Source organism: Neolamprologus brichardi, chromosome 16 (genome assembly GCF_056152115.1).
Source record: "Neolamprologus brichardi isolate AB-2024 chromosome 16, ASM5615211v1, whole genome shotgun sequence".
NCBI lineage: Eukaryota > Metazoa > Chordata > Actinopteri > Cichliformes > Cichlidae > Neolamprologus > Neolamprologus brichardi.
The window spans coordinates 23,225,616-23,238,311 of NC_142119.1; positions in this window are offsets into that span (position 1 = coordinate 23,225,616).

The window sequence follows — 12,696 nt, forward strand, 5'->3', positions numbered from 1 at the left end:
TTGTTTTCTAGGTTGCAATGTTAGTGTTATAAATCCTTCAGTCTACCGCTTCTCTAATATTTTTCACACATCCATGGTCCTCAGATGATGGATCCTAATGAACTGTGTGGTTTTTGTGTGTGTGTGAAGTTTTTGCCCCCAGAGTACCGGTTTTAAATTGACATTTGTGGATTGATTGACTCTAACAGCCTCAACAGACAGCCAATAACTTTCATATGACACCTTTGTAACAATTATAACTGACATTTCCTCTATTGGTTGATCATTTCAGTCAGCTGGAGCCTTGGATGTATTTTATGTTGTGTTGCGCAATCATTTACACTTTACCTGTTAAACACTGACATGTTAGCATTGTCACTGTGTGCATTTTTCAGTAGCATTTGCCATAAAACACAGCCATATAAGAATTATCATAGTTACAGACTCCAAGTCTTGTTCTAACATGTAGTGCTTGCAGAGTGGAGAATTGCTACTGAAAAATGTTTCTTATCTGAGTAGTGCTTTTGAACAGCATTAACCCCGACACCTCGCCTATTTCTCCAAGCAGAGCTTGATCATAAGGAGCACCTGTAGCCGATAAATCTGTCTTGACTTTTTGGTCTTATTCTGGTTGCTGATGGCAGTGATGGTTGCAGGTATGTGGAAAATGGATTTAAAGTGTTTAGAGTACATTTAGAAGCTCTCTTGCTGTTACAGTCTAATCCTTATGTTCGTGAAGCAGATTTTTCATTATCTTTGTGACTGTCTTTAGCTGCTAAATGCCTGCCTGTGGTTAGCAGGATCACAGCATTAAGTTTGGGACTAGTAAGGTGGACCCAGGAAAACAATTCTTTTTCTGCTCTTTATAGATTTCCCCTGCTGCTGTCTTGTTTAGACCTGGTTTATTGTATTTCACCTTTATTGTATTTTAACTTGATTCTTATATTTGTATTGGCCAAAATACAACCACACAAGTGTTGTGTATTTTAAACTGAGTTTCCCTGTCCTGTTTTGTTTATTTGGCTTTATTGGAGCTCTCAGTTTGTCTTTATCTAGTTTTTCCTATTATTACCATAGAGGGCTATGTTGTTGGAACGCTGGTCATATTTAGTGAGGTCCCCTTCCTACTGGGCACTCTGTGCAAATTGTCTTCTCAAGTGGCCCACAATTAGTTGTATTTATATAGACAGACAGACAGACAGATAGATAATAAGGGTTCTTTTCCTGGGGTGCAGTTCCCCAGGCGGTATTATTGGTCTTTCATTTTTTTGTTACTGTTATTTATCACTGTAACAAGTAACAGTAACAAAACAACTGAAAGACCAATAATACCGTAGCCTCTTGCAAGGCTACACGACACTGAAATGATTGTTCGCATGAAACAACAAAAGAAAAAGCAAGCAAAAAATAACTGGGCTATTACAAAAAAAAATGACACATAGCTGAGGTTAGCACTAAAATGAGTAAAAGAACATTAAGAGAGAACACTGACAATCCCTGCTGAATCCTGAACACAGCTGGATCTGCAACTGCAGCATCAGCGAACAGCAACTGAGGTGACTGCAAGCCTGACACCACACATCCACAAAACACATAACAATCAGGACAATGTTAAGAATAATTCAAAGGGATGTGAACTGTAGTTGAAAAAAAAAACATGTTTTGATTACTTTAATTAAAAGGCCTTAGGATTACATGTCTCCCAAGGCAAGTTTGTGGACTCTAGATAGACCCTTTGAAAATATAGTAGATTTGTATTGCTGCACACACAAAGTAGTAGGCAGGAAAATTGATATTTGCATACACTCTGGAACATCAAATCCACCTGCTGCAGCTGAGACCATTTTGTTTGGTCAGAGGACATGCTGTTTTATGTCGATACTACATTCAGCTTCTCTGAATGGCAAACAAATTAAAATGCAATCATTTTAAACAGCTGTTGTAATTATTAAAGCAAAACCTTGGCAATGTGAGACAACAAATCAATCCCTACACTAGTTTACAATATGAAACCCATAAGAGCTTGGGTAAATTATTTAAAGGCACTATTTTAGATCTCACAATGTCTGTTAATAATTCATCACATATCCTCCATACTTGAAAACACCTGAATTTGTGTGGGGCTTTACATGCATATTCAAAATTCCAGATTTGACACAGAAATGCAGCTAAAAACAGAAGACAAATGTCTTTCTTGTCACTGGATGTGATGAGCATCTTGTGCGGTGAATGAATCGAGGCCTCAGATGAGCAGATTACTGAACTAAATTCCCTCCTCCTCTTCTCTTGAGTGTTTGCGGTGCTGATAGCAATTGCAATCTTGATGGGTTCTTGTTCCCACAGCGAGATTTCTCCCACTAGTTTTAACACAGTTAAACTCCCCACCTAGCCACTGGCTACCAGATCAAAGCAACATTCATTCAGAGGAAAACAGTCAAGCGTGGAAAATAGCTGCTGTAGAAACACACACCACTTCTTTTACAGTACGCACTACATTTTATAATTAGAACAGAGGATATTAACTACATTAATCAAGGTAATCCCGTTCTCCACCAGCACCTGCTGGGATGATTGCAGATGGCAGCAGCAGGTTTTGTACACATTGCTGTTTAAAGGGTAATAATGGATCTGTATCACTGAAATACTGGGTGGTATAACTTAAATTCAGGTACTGCAGAGGAAAAAGAAGAACATGGAAAAGAAAGAAGTAGCAGTTTCTCTGGATCAAATATTTCAAAACTGGAAATATATAATGTAGTATAGGTACCTATAGGGTACAGTGAAGGAAACAGAATTGAATTGCATGGCTCTAGGTGTGAATGTGAGTGTGACTGGTTGTGTGTCTCTCTGTGTTAGCCATGCAACAGACTATCGACCTGTCCAGGGTGGAACCTGCCTGAGTATAGGAAGATGGATGGACATTTCACTTCTTCATTATTCTTAAATACAGCGCTATGGAGGGCTCCTAGTGCTGTTCACAGAGTAAAAAACCCACCATATTAAACTAACATAATCATTTTAAAGGAACTAGTAATTTGTGCTTTGATTCAGAACAGGAGGGTAATATTAAGTTGGGCTTTCCCCTTGTTTTGCACCTAAGTTTCACCATATTGGAATACTATTTATTTTTCCTAAGCTTCAGTTTTGTGTGTCACTACTAAACCCCGAAGCTGCTGGTTTAAAAGAAAAATTATAAAGCTCTGAATCCATTTATTTATTTATTATGTTTTGTCAATTGCTTAAATATATATAATATAGTTCAATCTTTAAATATAATGTGTTTTTTAATAATTTAAAAAAGGCTTTATGTTATATGAATTAACTGCATTTTGCATGCATGTGTTTCTGCCCCTCTCAAAAAACCTGAACTTTTCTGTTTGTGGTGGATGGCAACATCAAATATTGACATTGTGCATTTACTCACACTGAGAATAAGAGCATTCTTGGAAATCTGACATCTCCTGTATAATTAAGTTGTCCAGATTAAAGCAGGAATGGATCCTAATCAGCAGCAGGATATGTTGATAAGCATTAAAGACAGAAACTTAAAAAAGGTCTGATCAGAAGGTCCAGCAGCGCATCAATCCTTAAGAATGACGTCAGTAATTCTGGATTTGCATGCAGTCAAATCTATTTTTAAAAAAAATGGCTTTAGAGGCAATTGTATAAAGATGCATTGGCTTGGTGAACATGCAGAGAGTAAGGGAACAAAAAGAAAAGTGACTCCCCCCCTCCCCCCCATTCTGACAGAAAAAATGTCTGTGCAACACAAGACACCTTTGGAATAGAACCGGACATTTATAGCTAACCTAAAATTATTTTTTCAATCTCTTTTTTGAATGTAAATCTTCCTTTTTTATGTTTTGTTGTTGTGTCATGACACCTGTCCCCCCTTTTGCTATATCCTCTTATTTACTGCTCACTTTGGCCTTTTGCTGACTGACCACTCATTTTATTCATTATTTATTTTCCAATATGACAGTAACATTCTGGCACCCACTGTTGCACCGCAGGAAAAAAAAAAATTGTCCTTCTTGCACACCACTTCATTCAAAACGCCCATTAGTCATTGCTTGCCATCAGGCGATAAGGTGGATATAATTCAGGAAGGAAGCAACTTGTTTTTGATTTAACTGAGGCTACCCTTTAACGGAGCTGCATACAATACACTCTCACACTTTACATCCTCTATTTCTCACAACGTCAAGGTCATGAAACGGAAAGGCTCTTCAATAATGTGCAGCAGAGCACAATGTTTTGCAATTGTCAAAGCAATGTGAATGCGCTACAATGTACAACTCATCACTTATTTATAAATAGAAGTTGGAACACTGGAAAGATTTTAAATTCCACTAGCCCTTTCATCAACTGTCTCCGGCAGCATACTTCTTGATGATATAATGCAAGCAAGGACAGAATTCATTAACCAGCAGCGGTGGGTGTAGCGTTTTCAAGTGTGTGTTTATTAGTGTGCTGCTCTGTCTCTGTAATTACCCCCCTTGCACATCTCAATACCTGATCCCTAAGTGTTAGAGATAATATAATTAATCATTACGCAATTGTTAGCGCATCACTTTAAATGTGTCTATTAGGGTTACTGGGGTATAATTACATGCTAAAATATAAATTTCCAATAAGCAGAAGATTGTTTCCTTATGCTTAAAAGCATGCGGACAAGTTTAATTTCCTCTCAAAGGTTGCATGTTCATTAATCTGTGGTGGACCACTAAAGAATAATATACCTCTGCATTGCATGAGACAGATTACCGTGATGCTTTTGTGATGTTGTAATTCTATCCTCATGCAAACACAAGTTGAAGTCCAAACAGCTGATCCATTGAAGCTGAGAACAGAGAAAAGGTTTTATATCACAGACATGTAGGATTAAACTTTCAGGGTTCGATGTTTGCTTCAGTTCATGGTGTTGCAACATTTCATCATCACTATGTGGCATTTCCCCTTCTATTTATGACAGCATTAATATTTACAGTCACAGTGATTATCGCTAGTTGTACATCCCCCTCTCTGCCTCTGTGTCCTCTGTAATCCCTTTCCTTTTGTCTCTTGTTTTGTTTCCCTGCATTGCTTTTTCTCTCTCTATGTGAGTCATAGCCATGGCACTCCCTTCAACTTTCCCCATTACTGTTAATGGGGGAAGTGTGCCCTGAGGTCTTCCTGCCAAAAACTTTTTTAAATGTTTTTTTTTTTTCAAATAATACTTAAAACCTTTCCCTTTTTAAATTATATTCTCTACAAGTTTTTAGAATGGTATCTTTTACACAGCAATTTTGCAACATTCTTAACTAACTTATAAAAATTAAAAATAAAAATTCTAATATACTAATCTACTACACTACTGACAGGACATTTTTAGGCAGCTCCCAATGATAATAATGATGCTGCCATTCATATAGTGCATTTATATATATATATATATATATATATATATATATATATATATATATATATATATATATTAATAAAACAAGCATGGTTAATAAATTGCTCTTAGCATCAGGGGTTTTATGCCATAAATAATTTTTAAGAACATAAATAATTGCATATGCTGCTAGCAAACATGTTCAATCCATTACATCTCTGCAAACATTAATTCAACTGAATACGTATTGCAATGTTTCTTTCAAATGCAATCAAATTACTTGGATGGCTCATTGTAGTTTCTAAGAATAATTCAGGAGAATAATTGCAGATTCAATTTAATGGGCTGGTTTGACGGTGGACCCTTTAGTTAGCAAGCCTGAGGCAAAGGCTTCATCACGTGTCCCAGAATTTCCCAAAGCAAGTTAAAGAACTATTTGCAGCAAAGCAGATGACAAAAAAACATGCACGGAAGGATTTCTGCTTCTTAACCACACAGAGGCAGTGCACCAAAACATCAAGCAAATAAAGTAAACATTTTACAGTACACACAGTGGAAAAACTAGACTGCCACACACCTGGACCAAAAGCAAAGTGGCAAGAAAGCTGCCTTTACAAGCACTTCGCAACAGTGGGAAGGAAAAACTGCCTTTTAACAGAAAGAACTCAGGCTCAGAGAGGTGCAGCCTTCTGTTGTGACTGCTTAGGGACAAAGACAAATAATACTAAAATGCATTATCATTGCAACAGTTACTACAGTCATTTTTAATTGTGCTAAGATGAACTTTAGGAATACTTAAAAAAAAAGAGTCTAACCTTCCAAGTGCTCTTGGCAGAAAACTTCTCCCATGTATCTTGATTCTCATTAACTCATCACCGGCAGTATATCTAACTCAGCATTTCAGTCACTCTCTGCTTCTTTCTGGCTAAGTGATAGAAACTGCAGGTCTTTCTGCTTGTCTTGATTTCTTTTTGTTCTGTTCTTTTTTTCTTTTTACATTTGAACAATTCTCTTAGATTACTCCACCACCTCACCTGCCAGTCCAGCCAAGCTTCTCCACATAGTGACAGCTTCTGTCCTCTTCCCAAGTCTCAGTCCTTCTGCTTCTCCACACCCTGCTTCATCTGCCCGTATATTCTGTCTTCCTTGTCATGGTGACTCCTGCCACCACCATCAGCCCTGTGAGCTCTGCCAGTCCCGTTTCATCTTCAACTCTGCCACCTTAAATATACTGGGTCCAGAAATTGTCACTGACTTCAACACACATGACATAAATGGAGTTCAAGTTTGTCAAAAAGATAAATGGCACACAAGCTCTTGGGTGTCAGCATTCATTATATTTTGGGGACAAAGTGCCTTCAGTATTTCAGCATTTATTTAAAACTGTAAATTGTAAAATGTATACCTCTTCAGTCAAAGTGCCCAAATGGGACAACAGAAATGTCACATTTAGAAGCAGTAATGGTGATAAATGCACTGGCTAGTTAAACAGATGGTATGTGAATGGTATATGATTCCTTCACATCCTTTATCTGAATCCTTTAGGTGGCAACTTTGAACCAACTCACACCAACAGAGTCAACTTGGAAACAACAAGATTTTCAAAATAAGTTTTCAAGAGTTTTAACTTGAAATGTGTATGATACCGTAGTGATGAGTAGTATTTGGAAGGACATTTTGCACATAAATAATTAATTGGTAATTTCATTGACTTTTGAACATCTCTCAAGGACTTTGATACTTAAAACCTGCAAGTGATCTTTATCCTTGTGTATAAGCTGTTGGTGCACTGAGCTTTTGCTTAATGCGCCCAAAGTAAGGGTGTCATTGATTTGTGCCAAAATTGCAACTCCTGTTCTGTTTGTTGCAGCCGTTTCTCTTCTCACCTTCACCCATCCTGCACGATAAGCAGCCTGAATCCTGATATGTGTCAGGCTGAAGTTTCAGTGCTGTGACTCAGCTGTTGCTGAAAGTTTTTAGACCCTGTTAATTGAAAGAGAATAACTGAACCCATATAACCACGTAAAAAAATACATCAGTGCTTTAATTCAATGTGATGCTTATAAGCTCTTGGATTTGTAGATATTGCTTAAGGCTTTATGATTTCATTGTTCAAAAGCAACAAATGAAAATGTCTTTTTCCATGTTACCTTGTGGCAGTTAAAGAACTCACAAAATCTGGTGTTCCAAACGCATATTTCTTTAATTGACTCAATTGGCTTTGATGCTTTTTTTGTTCATTATTCACACGGCAGTTATCTATGTTTTATATTAACAATAAAAATAAAAGGCTACAGGTAATATAAAAGATGTCACACCAATAGATAATTATAACCAGTCTCCAGTTCCCCTCAGGTCAATGGAAATTTTTTTGATCTCTCAGCTCACTGACTGCTCTCCTCACCCTTGGTTCCTGCACCAACAGTCATCTGTGCACTACCTGCTTCGTGCCAAAAGGCAGACAGGCATACATGGTAACAAGCTGCTGAATATATGATGACTTAGGAGCATGTGTGGTTCCAAGACTATTTTTATTTCTAGAGGAACTTGAACAAACCATGAGCTGCATGCTGTTTTGATAAAAAAGACACCGGCTTTTGTCACATCATTCACAAAATATAGGCTATGTCTATCACTTTGTTGTAATCATTTGTGTGTGGGTAGCCAATTTTACACCCATAAAGTGGCAATCTTCATCAGTGTTTACATAAATGGTATTAAAATGGGGATTTGAAATCGCTTTATTAACAAAAAAAAAAAAAAAGTTTCAGGGCCGTTGCAGTGAAGTAAACCAAAACTGACCTTGAAATTCTTTGTGACGTGCTAGCCAGAATTTGCATGATTACGAAGTTTTATAATGCCATGACCCCTTTGCAAATGCCATGGTGCGACTGTATTACAGTGACTCTGCTGTACAGTTCCACTGACTTTGTGAGCTTGCATCAATCCTGCTTTGCGCTGTAATGATCTGTGTGACCAAGTGATGAGTGTAGAGGGACAGCGTTGTGCTTATGCAACTCTGTTTGCGCAAGTGTCATCTTGAACTTATCTCTCACAGGGAGGAAGACAAATAATATTAATTAGCATTGAAACAAAGAACCATTTTCCCCCAGTACCTTACGCTTTTACAAGCTTGCTAAAAATAGTCCCTGCTGTATGATCAAGGAGATTTTAATTGCAACAGCATATGCTTTAATTACAGGAGTTTTTCATTTGCAAATTTTTATTCCCGATGAACTTTTGAACTGAATAACCAAGCTGCATATTATCATTGTTTTGCTTCTCTTGTTCAACTGTTTCCTTGTAAAGGCCCTTCTAGTCATAATGGATATTTTCTTGGGCTACTTGCAATCTTTTTCTTTGGAAAGGAACAACTAACTGCTACCACCATACATGAGAAACTGACCTAATAGAAATCGTAGCATCCCAGAGCTTTGTCATGTCAAAGGCTGAAACAGAATAGTATCACCTCTTGTTTAGTGATTATTTTTCTCTGTCCATGTGAAACTAAAGCAGAGATGGGAAATATACATTTTACCAGAGGGCCATACTGACATAGCTAAAGTAAAATTAGAGCCACATATTGTGTAACAGAGCATAACATGGAATATAGCTACAACGACGATATAAAACAATGTTGAACAACATAAAAACCATCCATCTATATCAGCAATTAAATTAGGCTACATCTTGTCAGTTCTCTGACTGTTACACAGGTGGATGAGAAAAACAGTGGAGTGGATTTGAGTATAGCCTCATTCATTAGCCTCAGGATTTCTTATCATAATCAGGCTTCTTATAGATTTTTTTGAGGGTTGTTTTGCTTGAGTTTTAGAATATTTCTGGGGAAGATTTAAGATGGTCCGTGGGCCAGTGCTGGCTCGTGCAATTGCATGGATTAAAGCTTGTATAGCCCATGAAAAACATTCTCTTTATTTTCTTAGGGATAAAAACTAAATAAATAAATAAAAATAAAGAGAAAATAAAGAAAATTACACCACACATCAAACAAAATTCACTGTGTTCTTCAGGCGAAAACATTTATCTCCTAATAAATGTGGAACCAAGCAGCAAACCCTCACCTCGTTCACTTTTTTTAAGGTCTATCAATAGAAGCTGAGACGAGGAAGGAATGCAAACACTCCCTATCAGCCGTGTTCCTGAAGCAGTTGGTTAAGCGCAGTCTATGTGTTTGGAATCTTAAAGGCAAGGAGCCACACGTGCTATTGAACACTGAAGAGGTCAGAAAGGAAGTGACAGTGAGAGAGAGTGATACAGAAACACTTAAGACACAGGCAGTATTTAGTCCTTTCAAAACTGTGATGGGGATCATTTGACATAACGCCGCAGGGGAAATCATTTGCATATATCTGGTTAATCCACACCTATTCCCCTCACTTGACAATGTCAAGGAGCCAATTCAAGACTCGAGTCTATGAAATAGATTTCTCCCTTGGCTAGTAACTGTACAGGTAATTCATCAATTTTTAAAGAATATGTGACACTAGGATTTGTCTGTTTATACTGAAAGGTAAATTAAGGAATTATAGCAGACAGAGAGTACTATATGCCTATGTTGAGATAAGTTAAGAAATGTTGATGGAGCTTAGGCTACTTTCAGACTGCAATGGATTAGGTTGAGAAAAGGAAAAGAATTGAAATGCAAATAAGACAGGATTACTGAGAGAGCATTCACTCTACCAGAGCCTCCTCGATTAACTGCTGAAATACTGGTTGCATTTGAAAAGTGTCTAAGCCTAATGATTATTCTCTCTTTACTTACTTTTGTTTATAGCAGGGTAATGACTCAATAAATATCTTGTTATTGGTGAGATATGAAGAAAGAAATAGAAGAATTTTTATCACTTTGCTTTGACTGTTACTCAGAATTCATTGTGCATAATCATCCAATCTAAGATGATAATAATTGTACTTTTTCCACACAATCTATTAAACTGTGTCTCTGTGGCAGAGAGCGCCTATTTCTGAAACACGTTTGCACTGGTTAGGGTTAACCTGAAAACATTATTTTTGTTATCTCCTTAGATGGATAAAGGATTTATTTGACTATCCAATGAGTTACGTTTGAATCCAGAGAAAATGGTGCTAAATGAGAAACTGAATCATATCAACTTCAAAAGCATGCTTCCTGCAACCCCAGAACTGTGAAATTTGTAGCTGCGGGCAAGGCACTGACTTGAAAGTCCCAAAATGTGAATTCTCTTTATAGTTTTTTCAGATCTGTGAAGAAAAGGGAAGGTATTTATTGACTCCTTTCTACCTTATGACAGAACAGCAACTCCCTTTGAATGTGCTTCTTTTATCTTTGATGGGTGTGTAGATTGGTTATATTGTTATAAGCACTATGTGCTGTTGATCGAATGTAAATAAATTTTCCTTGTGTGTTATTTTAACTTTAAAATTGTGTTTCCAGTGATCTTATGACGTGCACACATTGCATTTTAATTATTTCTTTAATGTGAGTGTCTTGCAAATATTCAAATGCTCAAAAATATCAAGCTGCCATGGAAATATTGCACCATTGCTACTCTGTCAGAATGTGATGTTTCCTAAGGGAAGAATGCTCTCTGCTGGCAAGTTTCAGGCATAGCACAATGCTCTCCCTCCATTCATTCACTTCTAATTCCCCCTGCAGGAGGCAGTGGCATAAGAGTGGCCTGCTGCGTCCTCCAGCTCCTCCTGGGACATCATCAAGCACTCCCACATATGCAGACAGATGTAGAGTTGATTGAATTTGTCTTTTATAGTGCTCATTTCCACCCCTGTCACCCCATATCACTCTTCTCTCCCCAGCAAGGGACTTAAAGGATGTGACAAAATGAGAGAGAGAGGAATTAGGGTACTTGCTTGTGGCCTGAGCTTCACTTCAGGTTTATTTTGTTTTCCCCCTTAATTCCTGAAGCGTAAAAATTCAGATAATCACACACTTCAATTTTAAATCTGCTCAGTGCATCTGGGAATTATTACTGTTAAAATATTTCAACCAGCTGTGTTTTTTTGCCTTTCTTTTTGGCACAGTCCAACAAAGAGTCCTTGAAGCGGCTTTTTGTTTAGGGCAGCTGGCAAGATTAAAGCACCAACAACATCTTCAGGGAGCCACAAAGAAAAGGAGAGACAGAACGGGAAGGAACAAACATTTTAAGAATGGACAGCACACCTGCAGTCTCACCACACAAGGGCTCATTTCAGCTTTTTTTTTATTATATTCCTAGACACTGATATGTAAGCAAAAACTGGATGATTTCCGGCATTGCACTGATTTCCATGCATGTCGATAGATTGCATGAATCAACTTGCAAACTCTTACAACATATATCCAATGTGAAAATACTCACCATTCATGTTTTATTAATAATTTTTAACCGTGAAAAGTGATGCATACAGCGTTTTTCCATGAGTGGAATTTAGGAAATTGCATTGAAATGCCATACTGTCAGTAGCAAACACACTCTTGAGTTACAGGCAAAGAAAACAGGAATGTAAAAACTCTGCAATAAAAAAATCGGTTCCGCAAGCACTCTGTTCTACCGCTACACCACTTTGTGTTTACAGCTACAAGGCAAACAAACAGGTGTCACAGAAAATAGTTCTAACAATTTCTTTCATCCTTAAAAAAAAACATGACCTGCGGAACAAAGCCATTTTCGGATAGCTCGGAGGAGTCAAAAGTAGCTGAATTTGAGAACATGAGTTCTATTAGGAATAATTTCCCAGGTTTAGTGGCTATGTGACTAGTTTATGACTTGTAGACTCGAACTTATTTATTAGGTAACGCTGGTTGAAAATTCTGAGCAGCACCAGATTTACATTAATTCTTCATATTAATGGGCAAATGCTATAATGCTTAAGAATGGTGTATCCTACTACTCTAAAATGTCGTTTTTAAGCCTATCAGTAAGATGGTTGCACAAATCTTGGCTTAAAAGCAAGTGAATATAGTTGATTTCATAGTTATTAAGCAATCGCTGAGCAGCTAAAGGCTGTACATTTTGACTTACTCAGCTTTTACATAACTGTACTTAATGTTCTATCCATAAAGGTTAATTTCATTCAAGGTCTTCACTCACTTTCAAAAAAAATAAAAAGTGCATTTTATCGACAGTTTAGGTCCATCATCATTTAATGATGCCAGTTTGTCTTGTTAATCTTTTGAACTTTGTTTAAATTTTACTTTAAAGTTTTTTTTTTTAAAGTTGAACTACAACATTATAGAAAATTATATCCAACATGAGGCGTTCTTTAAAAAACACTCCCCAAAGATGCAAAAGATAATTACATTGCCCACATGATGAATGAATAGCTGAATTTCCTACTGT